Source organism: Vulpes lagopus, chromosome 20 (assembly GCF_018345385.1).
Source record: "Vulpes lagopus strain Blue_001 chromosome 20, ASM1834538v1, whole genome shotgun sequence".
Lineage (NCBI taxonomy): Eukaryota > Metazoa > Chordata > Mammalia > Carnivora > Canidae > Vulpes > Vulpes lagopus.
This window is the reverse complement of record NC_054843.1, coordinates 715,858-729,552: the sequence shown is the minus strand read 5'-3', so window position 1 is coordinate 729,552 and position 13,695 is coordinate 715,858. Positions and strand designations below refer to the sequence as shown.

Below are 13,695 nucleotides of genomic sequence, written 5' to 3'. Positions count from 1 at the left end.
AGGACCACCTTCAGGAAGGGAGGGCTTCTAGGCAGAAGCTCTGGTTGGAATACGAAGATCCTATAAAAGTCCTCTGCACCTAACGGTAGGAGAGCTACAAACAGTAGCTCGAATAAGAACAGTACTAGTATTTGCATTTATGGCTAAGTCTGCAAAAAAGGAATAGAATTTTGCTTGTTCATTTTGTCTCCTTTCTAGTCAGTGCTTTTATTTTATTTTTATTTCTATTTTTTAAAGGTTTTATTTATTTATTCATGATAGAGAGAGAGAGAGGCAGAGAGACAGAGACACAGGCAGAGGGAGAAGCAGGCCCCATGCAGGGTGCGTGATGCGGGTTTCGATCCTGGGACTCCAGGATCACACCCTGGGCCAAAGGCAGGTGCTAAACCTCTGAGCCACCCGGGGATCCCCTAGTCAGTGCCTTTAAAATGTGTCTCTGATGCTAGAATTCCGTTGTGACTGTGTGTGGTTACGTTTGGGGCGCTGGGGTGTCCTGTTCCACCGGGGGCTGGAGGGGAAACCTGCGCCCTGGGCTGTGGCTCGCGTGGCCCAGGCGTGCTGGCAGCCGTGCGCGCTCGGAGCAGATGACGGCCTCGGATCGGACACGCTCTGATTCCGTGTTTTCCCTCGTTCATTGAATTGCAAGGTTCTCGGGCTTATCTCGTCCCCCGCCCCCCGTCCAGGAAGCGGAATCTTATTCTGCTCTTTTGAAGAAGAGAGAGGATGGCCCCAGACCAGAGGCCGCGTCCTCAGCCTCCGGCACACGTAAAGCGCGGCCTGTTGTGCCTTGGAGCCTCGCCTCCGTGTGCGGCCCGCGCGGCGCAGTGCCCGTCTGTGCCCGTCTGTGCCCGTCTGTGCCCGTCTGTCCTTCCGTCTGCTCGCACGTGCGCCTGACTGCCCGGCGCACAGGGCCCTGCTTCCCCCCGGTGCCCTGCCCGGAGCTCGGTCCCTGCCGCCGTGGGTCCCTGCCGGTGGGGGAGAGCCAAGAATCAAGGGGATTCGGTTAGCAGTGCGCTGGCGCCCGGCGGGGGGACGGGCAGGAAGCCTGGCGAGGAGTTGGGGAGCAGCCGCCGGGCGGCCCAGGAGGCCGTGCAGAGGAGGTGGTGGTCACGCGTGGGAGAGCAGCCTGGGGGGCCAGTGGGAGGTGGGGACTGTCAGCCCCGGGTGGGCGGAAATGTGCTTTGGAGAAAAGCGGCGGCTCCCTGCCTGCCCTCCGAGGAGCCGCGGGGTCACTGCCCAGCACCAGGCGTCTCTGAAGCTCCCGGGTCTGCTGGGGAGGCCACAGCCTGCAGATGGAGAGCGTGGTGGGTGCCAGGGCTGGGCCGGCCCGACGGTCTGGCTGGGGGCCGGGTCAGGGAGGCTGGCGCAGAGGACCGGGGCGACTCCGGGAGGCCTCGGGGTGGTCGGGGATCGCCCTTGGACTCCAGTCTAGATGCCCTAGTGGCTTGCTCAGGTGGCCAGTTGGTGCAGCAGCGCAGGGGAGAGGGCAGGGCGCGGAGGTGGGTTTAGGAACCCCGTGGGGAACGTGTGTCTGGCTGTGGAGTGCGGGGCGCACCTGGAGGACGGAGCGTACAGTCGGGAGGAGCAGAGCTGCCCCAGCCCAACCCCGGGAGCAGAGGCCGTGGTGCCCGCCCCAGGCTCCCCGAGGGCTCCCCGAGGGCTCCGGGCTTCTCCGGCCAGCGCCCCCGGAGCACTGCATCCCACGGGGCTGCCCGTCCCCGTCTAGCAGGCGGGGCAGCCCCTCTTGACGTCGTGGAGGCTCGTCTCTTAAACTTCCTGTCCCGTGGCTCTCAGGAATCGGGGACCCACGTCTCTAGGTGGCCTGCACGCTCCACCCCGGGCCGCGGCTGGCTGGCCTGCAGGGCACCCTCTCCTCTCCGCCCGCCCGGCCGTCCGCATGTCCACTCCGGCCACGTATTTGATCAAATATTTAATGAGCCCATTTGAAAAATGATGCTGTTTGCTTTCTTATTAAGTGTTAGAGCTCCGTGTGTTCTGGACAGCCCTTCGGGCACTGTTCTCCTGTTCAGCCACCTCACTTGTCGTTTTTTGTTTTTTGTTTTTCACTTGTCGTTTTTATAGCAGTGCCTTTTGATCAGATTTTTGTTTTATTTTTTTAAATTTTTATTTATTTATGATAGTCACAGAGAGAGAGAGAGAGAGAGAGGCAGAGACACAGGCAGAGGGAGAAGCAGGCTCCATGCACCGGGAGCCCGACGTGGGATTCGATCTCGGGTCTCCAGGATCGTGCCCTGGGCCAAAGGCAGGCGCTAAACCGCTGCGCCACCCAGGGATCCCAGATTTTTAAGTTCTAATAACATCCAGTTTATCCATTTGTTTTCTTTTATACATCATGTCTTCTGTATCGCTTGAAAATTCTCTGTCAAACCAGAGGTCTGTAAGATTTTCTCTTCTTCTTTCTTTCAGAAGTCTTACAGTTTCAGCGATTACACTTGAGTCTGTGATCTATCTTGAATAATTTTATATAGATGGGAAGAAAATGTCAAGACCCTTTTCTTTCTTTCTTTCTTTCTTTCTTTCTTTCTTTCTTTCTTTCTTTCTTTCTTTCTTTCTTCTTCTTTCTTTCTTTCTTCTTTCTTTCTTTTTTTGTATATGGTATCTAGTTGTTTCAGCAGCTGTTACTAAAAACATTATCCTTTCCCCATTCAATCACCCCGGAACCTTGGTCAGAAACCATTTGTCTTACGTACGTGTGTGTGTTTTCAAGGGTACCTGGGATTCATTTTAATCAGGAAAGGTAAGTAAGGCAGACACGGACGTGACTGCCAGGAAGGAGGAAGTCTGTGCTCACAGGTGCCGAGGAAGAGGAGGCAGGCCGCCCAGGGTCAGTCGGGAGGCAGAGGAGGCGAGGGGAGAATGTGGGCGTGAGTTTTATCGTGGTTTCCGTGGGAGGAGCAGGCGAGGCAGGGGCAGCAGGGGCAGCAGGTGCAGCAGGCTTCAGTTTGGCTAGTTTGAACAATTTTAGGCAGCCCTAGGGCCTAGGAGCCGTCCTGGGCTGTCTGGTCCCTGGCCCTGGGGTGCTGAGGGCACGGGGACCGCGGCCCAGAGCGTGAGAGCCCCACGGAGGAGGCGGTGGAGGGTGCGGGTTCTGGATTGGTTGCCTTGCCCCTGGGGTGAGTTGTTCATCCTCCCTGGAACTGGCTAACTCTAGGAGGACAGTCCCTCCAGGGTCAGTAAGGCCCAGATGTCGTCTAAAGCATGAGAACACAGAAAATTAAAAACAGGCGCTTAACAAAGCGTGGACTATTTCTGGACGATGCTGTTCCTTTTGATCAAATCTCCCTTTATCGCTGTAGCTTTATAATAGATTTTGAAATAAGGCCTTATAAGTTCTCCTGCTTTGTTCCCTCTCCCCAAAGTTGTTTAGGCTGTTTTATTCCCTTCATATTTCCACATACACTTTTCGATCCACTTAGCCTGTTCTGGTTTTGATGGAGATGGCCCTGAATTGGTGGATCACCTTGGTGCGACTGACATCCCGATGAATGGAAGCACGAAGAGGCGGATCCTTAGCTTCTCCGTTCCTGCTCTCGGGCTTGCCTCCATCTCACACCCTTTGTGTGACGTTAGCCCTGCTCTCTAGCTGGTGCTCCCCGGTCAGGCGCAGAAGTGCTCCTACAACCTGGGTTTGCGGACTTTCTCATGAGCGATACTGAATTTCGTTAAATGCTTTTTCTGCGTCTATGGAAACAATCATATGGTTTTCCTTTTCGAGTCTGTTTATACGGCCCATCCCAATAACTCAGTTATATTGATTTTTTTTAAGGGAAGCCTGGGTGGCTCAGCGGTTTGGCGCCGCCTTCCGCCCAGGTCGTGATCCTGGAGCCCCCCCCCCCGGGATTGAGTCCCACGTCGGGCTCCCTGCAGGGAGCCTGCTTCCCCCTCTGCCTGGGTCTCTGCCTCTCTCTCTCTCTCTGTCTCTCATGAATAAATAAATAAAAAGCTTAAAAAAAATCAGACCAACTGCATTTCTGGGTTGAAATCCACTTTGTTGTAATTATTTTTTTATATTACATGGTTTGATATGCTAGAATTTAAGAACTTTTGCAACTACATTTATGAGGAATAATGATATGTTTACTTTTAGCGTATTTTTCTGTTTTTTTTTTTGGTATCAAGTTAATATACCTGCCTCACTGAATGGGTTGCGAAGTGTTCATTTGTATTAAATTTGGGGGATGAGTTAGTAAGGAATTTGTCTTATTTTTTTTTCCTTGACTAGTTCATAGAATTCACCACTGAAGCCCTCTTTTTTGGTGGGAAGGTTTTTAACTTGAGTTCAATTTCTTGAATCCATGTAGGGTTATCTATAACCTTCTTGAGTGAGTTTGGATAGCTTGATTCTTCTAAGAATTCCATCTGTGTTATTAAATTTATTAACATGCAATAGGTCCTAACATTCCCTTATTGCATTCTGTTTTATTTATTGATTTATTGGTGTAAATTTCACATAACATGCAATTAATCATTTTAAAGTATACGATTCAGGGATCCCCGGGTGGCGCAGTGGTTTGGCGCCTGCCTTTGGCCCAGGGCGCGATCCTGGAGACCCGGGATCGAATCCCACGTCGGGCTCCCGGTGCATGGAGCCTGCTTCTCTCTCTGCCTCTCTGTCTGTCTCTCTGTCTCTCTCTGTGACTATCATAAATAAATAAAAATTAAAAAAAAATAAAGTATACGATTCAGTGGCATTCAGTACATTCACAGTGTCCTACAACCACCACCCAGTTTCAGACTTTTTTCATCACCCAGATAAATGAGTATCCGTTTGTCTGGATGATTAAGTAATTACTTCCCATTTCCTCTTTCCCCATGCCCTGGACACCACGAATCTGCTTTCAATCTCTGTAGATTGACCTATTCTGGCTATTTCTTATAAATGGAATCATATGCAGTATACGACCGTTTGTGTCTGGCTTCTTTCATTTAGTGTCACGTTTTCAAGGTTCATCTGAGTTGTAGTGTGGATCAGTACTTCCTTCCTTTTTTTTTTTTTTTTCTTTAATGCCTGTGGAATATTCCATTGTGTATGGATATATTCCAGTTTGGTTATCAATTCATCCACTGATGGACACTTAAGTTGTTTCCATATTTTGGCTATTTTAGAATAATGAGGCTATGAACAAATATCTGTTTGAATCTCTGTTTTTAGCTCTTTTGGATGTACAATGTGATGTGAAATCGCCGAGTCATGGTAATTCTGTGTTTACCTTTCTGAGGAATTGGCAGGCTTTTCCACAGAGGCTGCACAGCGTGTCACTAACACCAGTGACTCGCCAAGGTGCCTGTTTCTCCACGTTCTTAACCAACACATGTTATTTTCTGCTGCTTTGATTACAGCCATCCTGGTCGATGTGAAATGGTTCCACATGGTGGTTTTTAACTTCATTGTCTTTTTAGTGGCCTTTGTATCGGTAGTATTCTGTTCATCATTATTGGGACTGGTCATCTGTGTCTTCACCCTTTTTTCCTGATGAGTATGGCTGGATGTTTATCAATATTATTGATCTTCTCAAAGAACCAATCTCTTATTTCATTAATTCTGTGTTTTATTTTTCAATTAATGGTTAGTCGACATACAGTGATACCCTCGTTTCAGATATACAACATAATGATTCAACAATTCTCTATTTTATTTTTCTTAATTGCTTTTCAGCTCATTTCTTAATTCCTTTTCTTCTGTTTACTTTGGACTTAATATGCTCTCTCTTTTTCTAATTTTGAGATAGTAGAACCTTAGCTTATTGACTTCAGAACTTTCTTTCTTCCTAATCTAGGGATTTAGTGCTATAAATTTTCCTCGTGGTGGGACACCTGGGTGGCTCAGCGGTTGAGCGCCTGCCTTTGGCTCGGCGTGATCCCAGAATGCCGGGATCGAGTCCCACGTCGGGCTCCCTGCAGGGAGCCTGCTTCTCCCTCTGCCTGTGTCTCTGCCTCTCTCTCTCTGTGTCTCTCAGGAATAAATAAATAAAATCTTAAAAAAAATTTTTTTCCCCTCATGGTACTGCTTTTTCTGCATCCCACACATTTTGATATGTTGTGTTTTCATTTTTATTCAGTTAAGACTACTTTATAGTTTCTACTCCCGATTTCTTCTTTCTCATGTATTACTTGTAAGTGTGCTATTTTCTGTAACTGATTTCTAATTGAACTCCCTGTGGTCAGTGAACACACTACTTCCGATTTTAATCTTTTACGTTTATTAAGACTTTTAAAAATGGCTCAGAATATGGTCTTTGAAAATATTCCATGATCACTGAAAATAAGGTATGTCGTGTTGTTACTGTGTAGAGTGTGAACGTCAATTAGGTTGTGTTGGATGGTTAGTGTTGTTGAGTCTCGTATACCCTTTACTGATCTTCTGTTTAGTTGTTTGACCCTTCATTATTATGTAATGTCCCTTTTTTACTTCTGATAGTATTCTTTGCTTTGCCCAGACCCAGTTTTTCTGGTGTTAATATAGCCATTTCATCTTTTTTTTTTTGTATTAGGGCTAGCGTGGTACATCTTTTCCAATGTGTTTCTTTCAACCTATTTGTATGTTTGTATTTAAAGTGGGTTTCTTATAAGTAAAGTATATAATGGACTGCTGGTTTTTTAAATCTACTCTTAAGATCTCTGAATTTTCATTAGAGTGTTTACATCATTCGTATTTAATGTGATTATTGATATGATTTTGTTTAAATCTATCATTTTGCCATAGTTTTTTCTTATTTGTCCTATTTGTTACTAGTCCTCTTTTTCTGCCTTATATTGGGCTGTGTACTTTTAATGATCAATTCTAGCACCTTTACTAGCTTAGTAGTGATATCTCTTTAAGAGGTTGCCTGAGATTCATTGTATATATCTGTGTCAAGTAATATTAGTATATATATTATGCTACATATAATCAAGTATGTATCTGTCTTCAAGTAATATTATACTCATTCACTTAGAATATAAAATCTAATGACAGTATACTTCTGTCTCACTTCTCCTGGCCTTTATGTTATTATCCCCAAGCCATTTACTTCTATATTTTATAAACTCCAAGCTCATTGTTAATATTTTTGCTTTAAATAGTCTATTATGTTTTAAAACAGTCTTAAAATTAAGAAAAAGGCTTTTATATTTATTCATTGAATTTTGTTTCCAGTACTTTTTACTTCTTTTTTGTGGATCTGGATTTCCTTTTGATATCATTTTCCTCTTGTGTGATAGACTTAGCTTAATATTATTTGTAGTTCAAGTGTGTTGGTGATGAATTATTTTAGCTTTTGTTTGTTGGAAAAAGTCTTTATTTTGCCTTTGGTTTTTTTTTTTCTTTTTTTTGCCTTTGTATTTGAAAGTTATTTTCACTATGTATGGTATTTCGACCCCAGTCACTTTAGAGATGTCATTCTGCTGGTTTCTGACTTGCATTGTTTCTGAGACCTCTGTCCACCATATCTGTGTCCCTCTGTACATAATGTTTCTTTTTTGTCTGGCTGGTTTTGTTCATTTGTTTTTTTAAGATTTATTTGAGAGAGAGAGCGAGATAGTGAGGGGAGGGCATGAGCAAGGGCAGAGGGAGGGGGGAAGCAGATGGCCTGCTGAGCAAGGGAGCCCAACTCTGGCTCCATCCCAGGACCCTGGGATCATGACCTGAGCTGAAGGCAGTCGTGCAACCTACTGAGAGCCACCCAAGTGCCCCTGTCTGGCTGTTTTTAAGATTTTTCTCTAGGTAAGCTGGTTATGATGTACCTTGGTTTAATTTCCTTCATGTTTTCTTCTCTTGGGAATTGTTGACCTTCTTGGATCTATGGGTTCATAATTTTCATCGAATTTCAAACTTTCTTTTGCCATTATTTCTTGAAGTTTATTCTTGTCCCATCCTGTCCTCCCCTCGGGTCTTCAGTTACATTATGTTTATGTAATGTGTGTGTGCGTGTGCGTATCCAATTCTGTTTCTGCTCTTCTGTGGGGGGAGCCTTTCTTTATGTTTAATTTGAGATGCTTTCTGTCTGCTCAGCTTGTTTTGTCTGCACATTGACTAATCTTTCTTCTTGCAGAGTCTAAAGTATTGTTGGCTCCATCAAGTATATTTTCCATTTCAGATACTTGACTTGATTTTTTTTAATGCTTTTCATGTCTCTCCTTAGCATGTTGTGCTTTCCTCTATCTTCTTGAATATAAACAGTGTCTTTCTAACAGCTATTTTAAAGACTTTGTGTACTAATTATTTCTTTGCATACTTTCTGGATCTATTTCTTAGTGATCAACTATTCTTATTATGAGATATATTTCTTTTTTTAAAAAAAGATTTTATTTATTTATTTACTTATTTATTCATGAGAAACAGGCAGAGAGACATAGGCAGAGGGAGAAGCAGACTCCTTGGGGAGCCCGATGCAGGAATCGATCCCCGGACCCCGGGATCGCTACCCAAGCCCAAGTGGTATAGTCTATGCAGTCAGGAGGCATCACATTTGTTTCCTCCCCTCAGGATCATCTTGTGCTGCCTGTTGTCCTATGTCTCAAAACCCTGTCTCACGTCTTTTGTCTGTGTTTTAACAGTTTGTAGCTGGAGAGTCTATCTGGTCTGTCTTCTGTCTTGGTAGAAGTGGACGGACGTCCTGTGTTAGGGGTTTCTGGTCTTCCTCCGGTCTTCAGTCCTCACTGTACACGGGCCTTGAGCTGCTCGTAGGAGCCTTTGGCGGTGCCGTTTCCCTAAACATTAAGTCTTTGCACAGGCAGGGTGCCTTGTCCTGTTGTCCAGGTGACACGTGCTTCAGACTTGGAGCTGAGACCAAGTGGTGCACTAGGGGTCCCACCTACACCCCTGTATCTTAAGTTCTGAACTCAATTTAGAATCTAACCTCTTCTGTGGAAACTTTTCCCTCTGGGAAACTTCCTTTGAGCTCCTAAATAACTGATTTATGAGTATATTTTTTAAATAAATCCCTTTGGTTTGATACAATTTGGTGTCTAAGGTGGTAGATTTTTCTTTGGTTTATTTTCTATGTATGATTTCCAATTATAATTATTCTTTTTAACTCATTTACAGGGTTATCTACAGAGAGAGATCTTCACATGGTTCCATGTAAGTAGTGCTTCTTCTAATGCTTTTATAGAGATTGTGGCTTTAAACTGAGTGATTCTTTCTACGTCAGTTGCACATGAAGCCGTGTGTCGCGCTGCCTCTGCTTGTGGCCTGGTTTCACATCACGCAAGGGACCTGTGATTTGCATGATTTTTTTCTGACTTTTGTAGAACCAAGATATTAAAAGAAGCCATTTTCTCCTTTTCTATTAGACTTTTTTCTCCAACTTAACCTGACCAAACTGTCCAGCAGGGGGCGGGGCCTGAGGGCCGATTGTCAGTATAGGTCGCTGGACATGTGCCTTAGTCCCACATTTCACCAGTGCACACCAACCTGGCAGTGACAAATGTGTACTGTGGCCATGGTGGGGGGTTCAGGCTGTGTGGACACCTGTATGTGGCCTTGACTCCAGTGTTACAGAAACTACCTTGAAATGATTCCTTTTAAATCCTTAACATGTCTTTTCCTAAAGCTTATAAATGTTGTTTTCTAAGTTTTCAGCCAGAAACTTGTTTTTTAGCATTTTTTTGCATGGAATACTAATGTAGTCATGATAGCCCTTAATGTTTCTGAAGTGCTTGATTTGTGCCAGCTTTGCCGGTTTGGATTCTTCCCATCTAATTCCTCACTCCGTCCTCACAGTGTCCTGTGAGGTAGGTACCATTGCTCTGCTCACTTTCCAAGGCTCAGTGACTTGGCACCACTGTGTGGTCAGTGGTGAGATGAGGAATTGAGCCTAGGCCTCTGATCTCACGAGCTTGAGTCTCTTCACAACAGTAGGAGAAGCAGGAACGGCCTTGTTGATGAGACGGGGGCTCTGCATTCAGTGTCTGCCCCTCCTGATGGTCTTGATGGCAGCCCCAAGGGGCCACCCTGGCATCCTGAGCTCAGCTGATCCTGGTCAGAGAGCAGTACAGTCATAGCCCAGCACGCTTCCGGAGCTTGTGGCCTGCAGCAGGGGCTGTGACTGAATCAGCAGCTCCCTCAGAGAGACAGTGCCGGCGGTGAGGAGTCGGGAGCAGGTGTGCGAAGGCATCTAGGGCTGGAGGGTAACCAGAGTCCTGACTGATGTTAGGAGAGGAAAGAGGATGGGACACCTGGGGGGCTCAGCGGTTGAGCATCTGCCTTTGGCTCAGGGCGTGATCCCGGGATCTGGGATCGAGTCCCACGTTGGGCTCCTTGCAGGAAGCCTGCTTTTCCCTCTGCCTGGGTCTCTGCCTCTCTTTCTCTCTCTCTACCCCACCCATGTCTCTGATGAATAAATAAATAAAATATTTTTCTAAAGATTTATTTATTTATTAATAAGAGACAGAGAGAGAGGCAGAGACCCAGGCAGAGGGAGAAGCAGGCTCCATGTAGGGAGCCTGACTCAGGACTCGATCCTGGGTCTCTGGGATCACGCCCTGGGCCGAAGGCGGTGCTAAACCGCTGAGCCACCTGGGCTGCCCAAATAAATAAAATCTTAAAAAAAAAAAAAAAAAAAGAAGAGGAAAGTTCTTCATTAACAAATTGCATGAACAAAGGCCTTGTTTGTTCTTTCATTCATTCAGCAAATATTTACGAAGTGCCTGTGATATGCCAGGCACTCTTCTGAAATCCCAGCTTCCTTTGGCTCATACCCATGTGAGGCTTACAAAACCTAAATATACTAAATAAACACCTCACAATGTGTCAGGTGGGGATGCTTGCTGTGGAGGAGGTTCGGGAGGATCAGGTGTGGGAGTGCTGGCTGCAGTTGCAATAGGCCTACCCTGACTAGGGGCGTCTGTTTGGAGCCTACAGGAGGGGCAGGAGCGAGCCCTGTGGGTCCTGGAGCAAATCCTTCCAGGCCAGGGGTCCATGAGCCCTCGTGCTCCCAGAGCATTGCAGGACTAGTATGGCTGGAGCGGAGTGAGTGAGGGCGCAGGTGCAGGAGATGAGGTCACAGGGCAACAGGCTGCACATCGGGGGCCTGGAGGGTTGTCCTGAGGCCAGTTCTCACTCTGCAGGGCACCGGGGTCCAGGGTGGGAGCGGGGAACCCGGTAGTCTTTATTCTCTCAGTGTCGGGTTGTTAAACTAAAGCTGTTATACTACTTGCTTCTTAGAGGACAGCCAAATCCCCACTGGCTTGGGACCAACTCTGTAATTGTGCAAATCTGGATCTAATTTTCACAGACATCCCGAGGGGAGGGCCTCTGGAATTCAGGCATATAAACAACGCCTTGTATGTGTTGGGCCTCTTTCCCCCTAGGTTTGCTGTTGTCCAAATATCTCCTCCTGGCAAATGGGGAACCTGGCCAGCAGTTCTGGAAGTAAGCAAGCATGCTTGGGTGGCATGGGCTGGCCCAGAGTGGCCCACCCTGTGTGCACAGCTCGTGTGCACGGCACCTCGGGCTCCCGGGAGGGAAGGCCCCGCGGCCACGCTGAGAGGCAGGGATCAGCAGCACCACTTGGCTGCCCAGGCCCCCACGGCCACGCGGAGAGGCAGGGATCAGCAGCACACTTGGCTGCCCAGGCCCCCGCGGCCACGCGGAGAGGCAGGGATCAGCAGCACACTTGGCTGCCCAGGCCCCCGCGGCCACGCGGAGAGGCAGGGGTCAGCAGCACACTTGGCTGCCCAGGCCCCCGCGGCCACGCGGAGAGGCAGGGATCAGCAGCACACTTGGCTGCCCAGGCCCCCGCGGCCACGCGGAGAGGCAGGGATCAGCAGCACACTTGGCTGCCCAGGCCCCCGCGGCCACGCGGAGAGGCAGGGATCAGCAGCACACTTGGCTGCCCAGGCCCCCGCGGCCACGCGGAGAGGCAGGGATCAGCAGCACACTTGGCTGCCCAGGCTGTGATTCCAGAGGGCTGCAGCGCCGGTCTGGGAATTCCCTGAGGCTTGGTTACGCAAAGGCAGGGAGCTCGGAGGGCACCCATGGCCTCTTCTGCCGGCGAGGAGGGGGCTGTCAGGAGCCCCGAGCTGGTCTGGTCGGAGCAGAGGCGGCTGACTCCGGGCGGTCCTAGCCCAGTCCTGCTGGGCCTTCCCGTGGGCCTTCCCGTGGGCCTTCCCGTGGGCCTTCCACAAGCCAGCATGGGGCTCGTCTGCAGGGAGGCTTCCCAGGGGAAGTGGCAGCTTCGCAGAGACTTGGTTTTCCATTTGCACATCTCCGAGAACTTTCCACACTTCCCGAGAGGGAGGCGAAGGGCAGTCTTCCGTGATGAAGCCGCTTCTGTGCGATGGCTGCGCTGCCACGGCCGGGACCCCGACGTCCCACTTGTCTTCCGGAGGAGACAGGGCCCCGCAGCCGCTCGTCGGCAGAACCGCTCCCCCGTCCGGCACTGCGCCTTCGGCCACGCGAGGATCAGGACGTGAGGGGCCATGGTAACAGACCGTCGAGTTCGCTGCTGACCGCGAGGTCTCTCTGTGGTACCGACTTGGTTGTGCCGTGCGGGGTTTCCTGCATCGCCTCAAGGCAGCGCCAGTTCTCACCGTGGAGTTGGCGGACTCGGCTCGCGAGGAGGAGCCTTCAGTTTCGCCCGTTCAGATCCAGCCGGGGGCACCGGGCTGCTCCGGCCGCGCCCTCCTCCCCGCGTGGCCGTGTCCGTGTCCGTGGCGCCCCGGGCCTGCCCTGGCTCCCAGTGGGCTCGCTCTGATGGGGCAGGGCTCTGTAGGTCCGGCCTCTCTTCCTCAGGTTCCTTTTTTTTTTTTTTAATTTTATTTATTTATTCATGAGAGACAGAGAGAGACGGAGGCAGAGACCCAGGCGGAGGGGACGCAGGCTCCTGCAGGGAGCCCGACGCGGGACTCGATCCCGGGACCCGGGGTCACGCCCTGGGCCGGAGGCAGATGCTCCACCGCTGAGCCCCCGGCGGCCTCCTCCTCAGACGCCTCATAACCGGAGCCCAGGCTCAGCTGCCGCCCGCCGCCCGCTCGGAGGTCGGGGAGGGAAGAGGCCGCCCCTCCTCCGGCCGAGGCCGCCTGCGGGGCCCGAGGTCTCCCACCTCAAAATGACAAAGCTCCTCCCTTGATCTGCAGCCAGAAGGGGCAGATGAATTCACAGCGACCTCTGCTGCCGCTCGAGAGCCCGAGTGACAGGTGAGATGTCTTTAAAAGGCAGAGGCCACCAGGACGGAAGGGGGTGACAGGACTGGGAGCTCAGAAGCAGACGGACACGGGGCCAGCAGCCCGCGAACAGGAGGCGGGGAGCCCGGGCGCATGGACCGCGCTGCCGAGGACCCCAAGTCCCGGGAGGGACACGGCCGTGGGCCTCCGAAAACGAGCGGGCGGTAAAGATGGGGCTGAAGTAGGAAAGTGGGGGAGCCTGTCAGGAATACCCCGGCCCCAAGCCTGAGGGCCCCGCCGGCCACCGGCTGAAGCCCTGACCCCGTGGCCTCCTGTCCTAGGCCCCGAGGCCGGTGGAGGGGACTGCTCTAGGGGACAGCGGGGCTGCGGGGCAGCGTGAACCTGCCTCTGCCCTGGTGGCCCCCAGGACGCTGGGACCGTGCAGCGGAGGGGCCAGAAGCCAGCGGCTGCTCAGCTGTGGCCTGCCGGGCTGCAGGGACCAGGAGGTGACTCATCCCTGGCCCAGGGTCGGGAGGCAGGTTAGCGACGAGAACGCAGGACACTAGGCGCACGCGGGCCCCAGAAGGG

The 13,695-nt window shown here is 50.1% G+C and overlaps 1 protein-coding gene across 8 annotated transcripts in view; it reads left to right on the top strand.

Moving 5' to 3' along the window:
• The window catches only part of PCBP3 (poly(rC) binding protein 3), a 245,684-nt gene that overhangs the window by 70,658 nt on the left and 161,331 nt on the right, over positions 1-13,695 (top strand). For 3 of the 8 annotated variants that reach the window (XM_041734744.1, XM_041734742.1, XM_041734745.1), the window contains exon 2: positions 9,047-9,082. The gene's annotated coding sequence lies outside the window, so the exon portion shown is untranslated. Of the gene's footprint in view, positions 1-9,046; positions 9,083-11,664; positions 13,332-13,695 lie in introns of those variants that run through there. The other 5 variants (XM_041734746.1, XM_041734747.1, XM_041734750.1 and 2 more) reach the window with 3 other exon arrangements.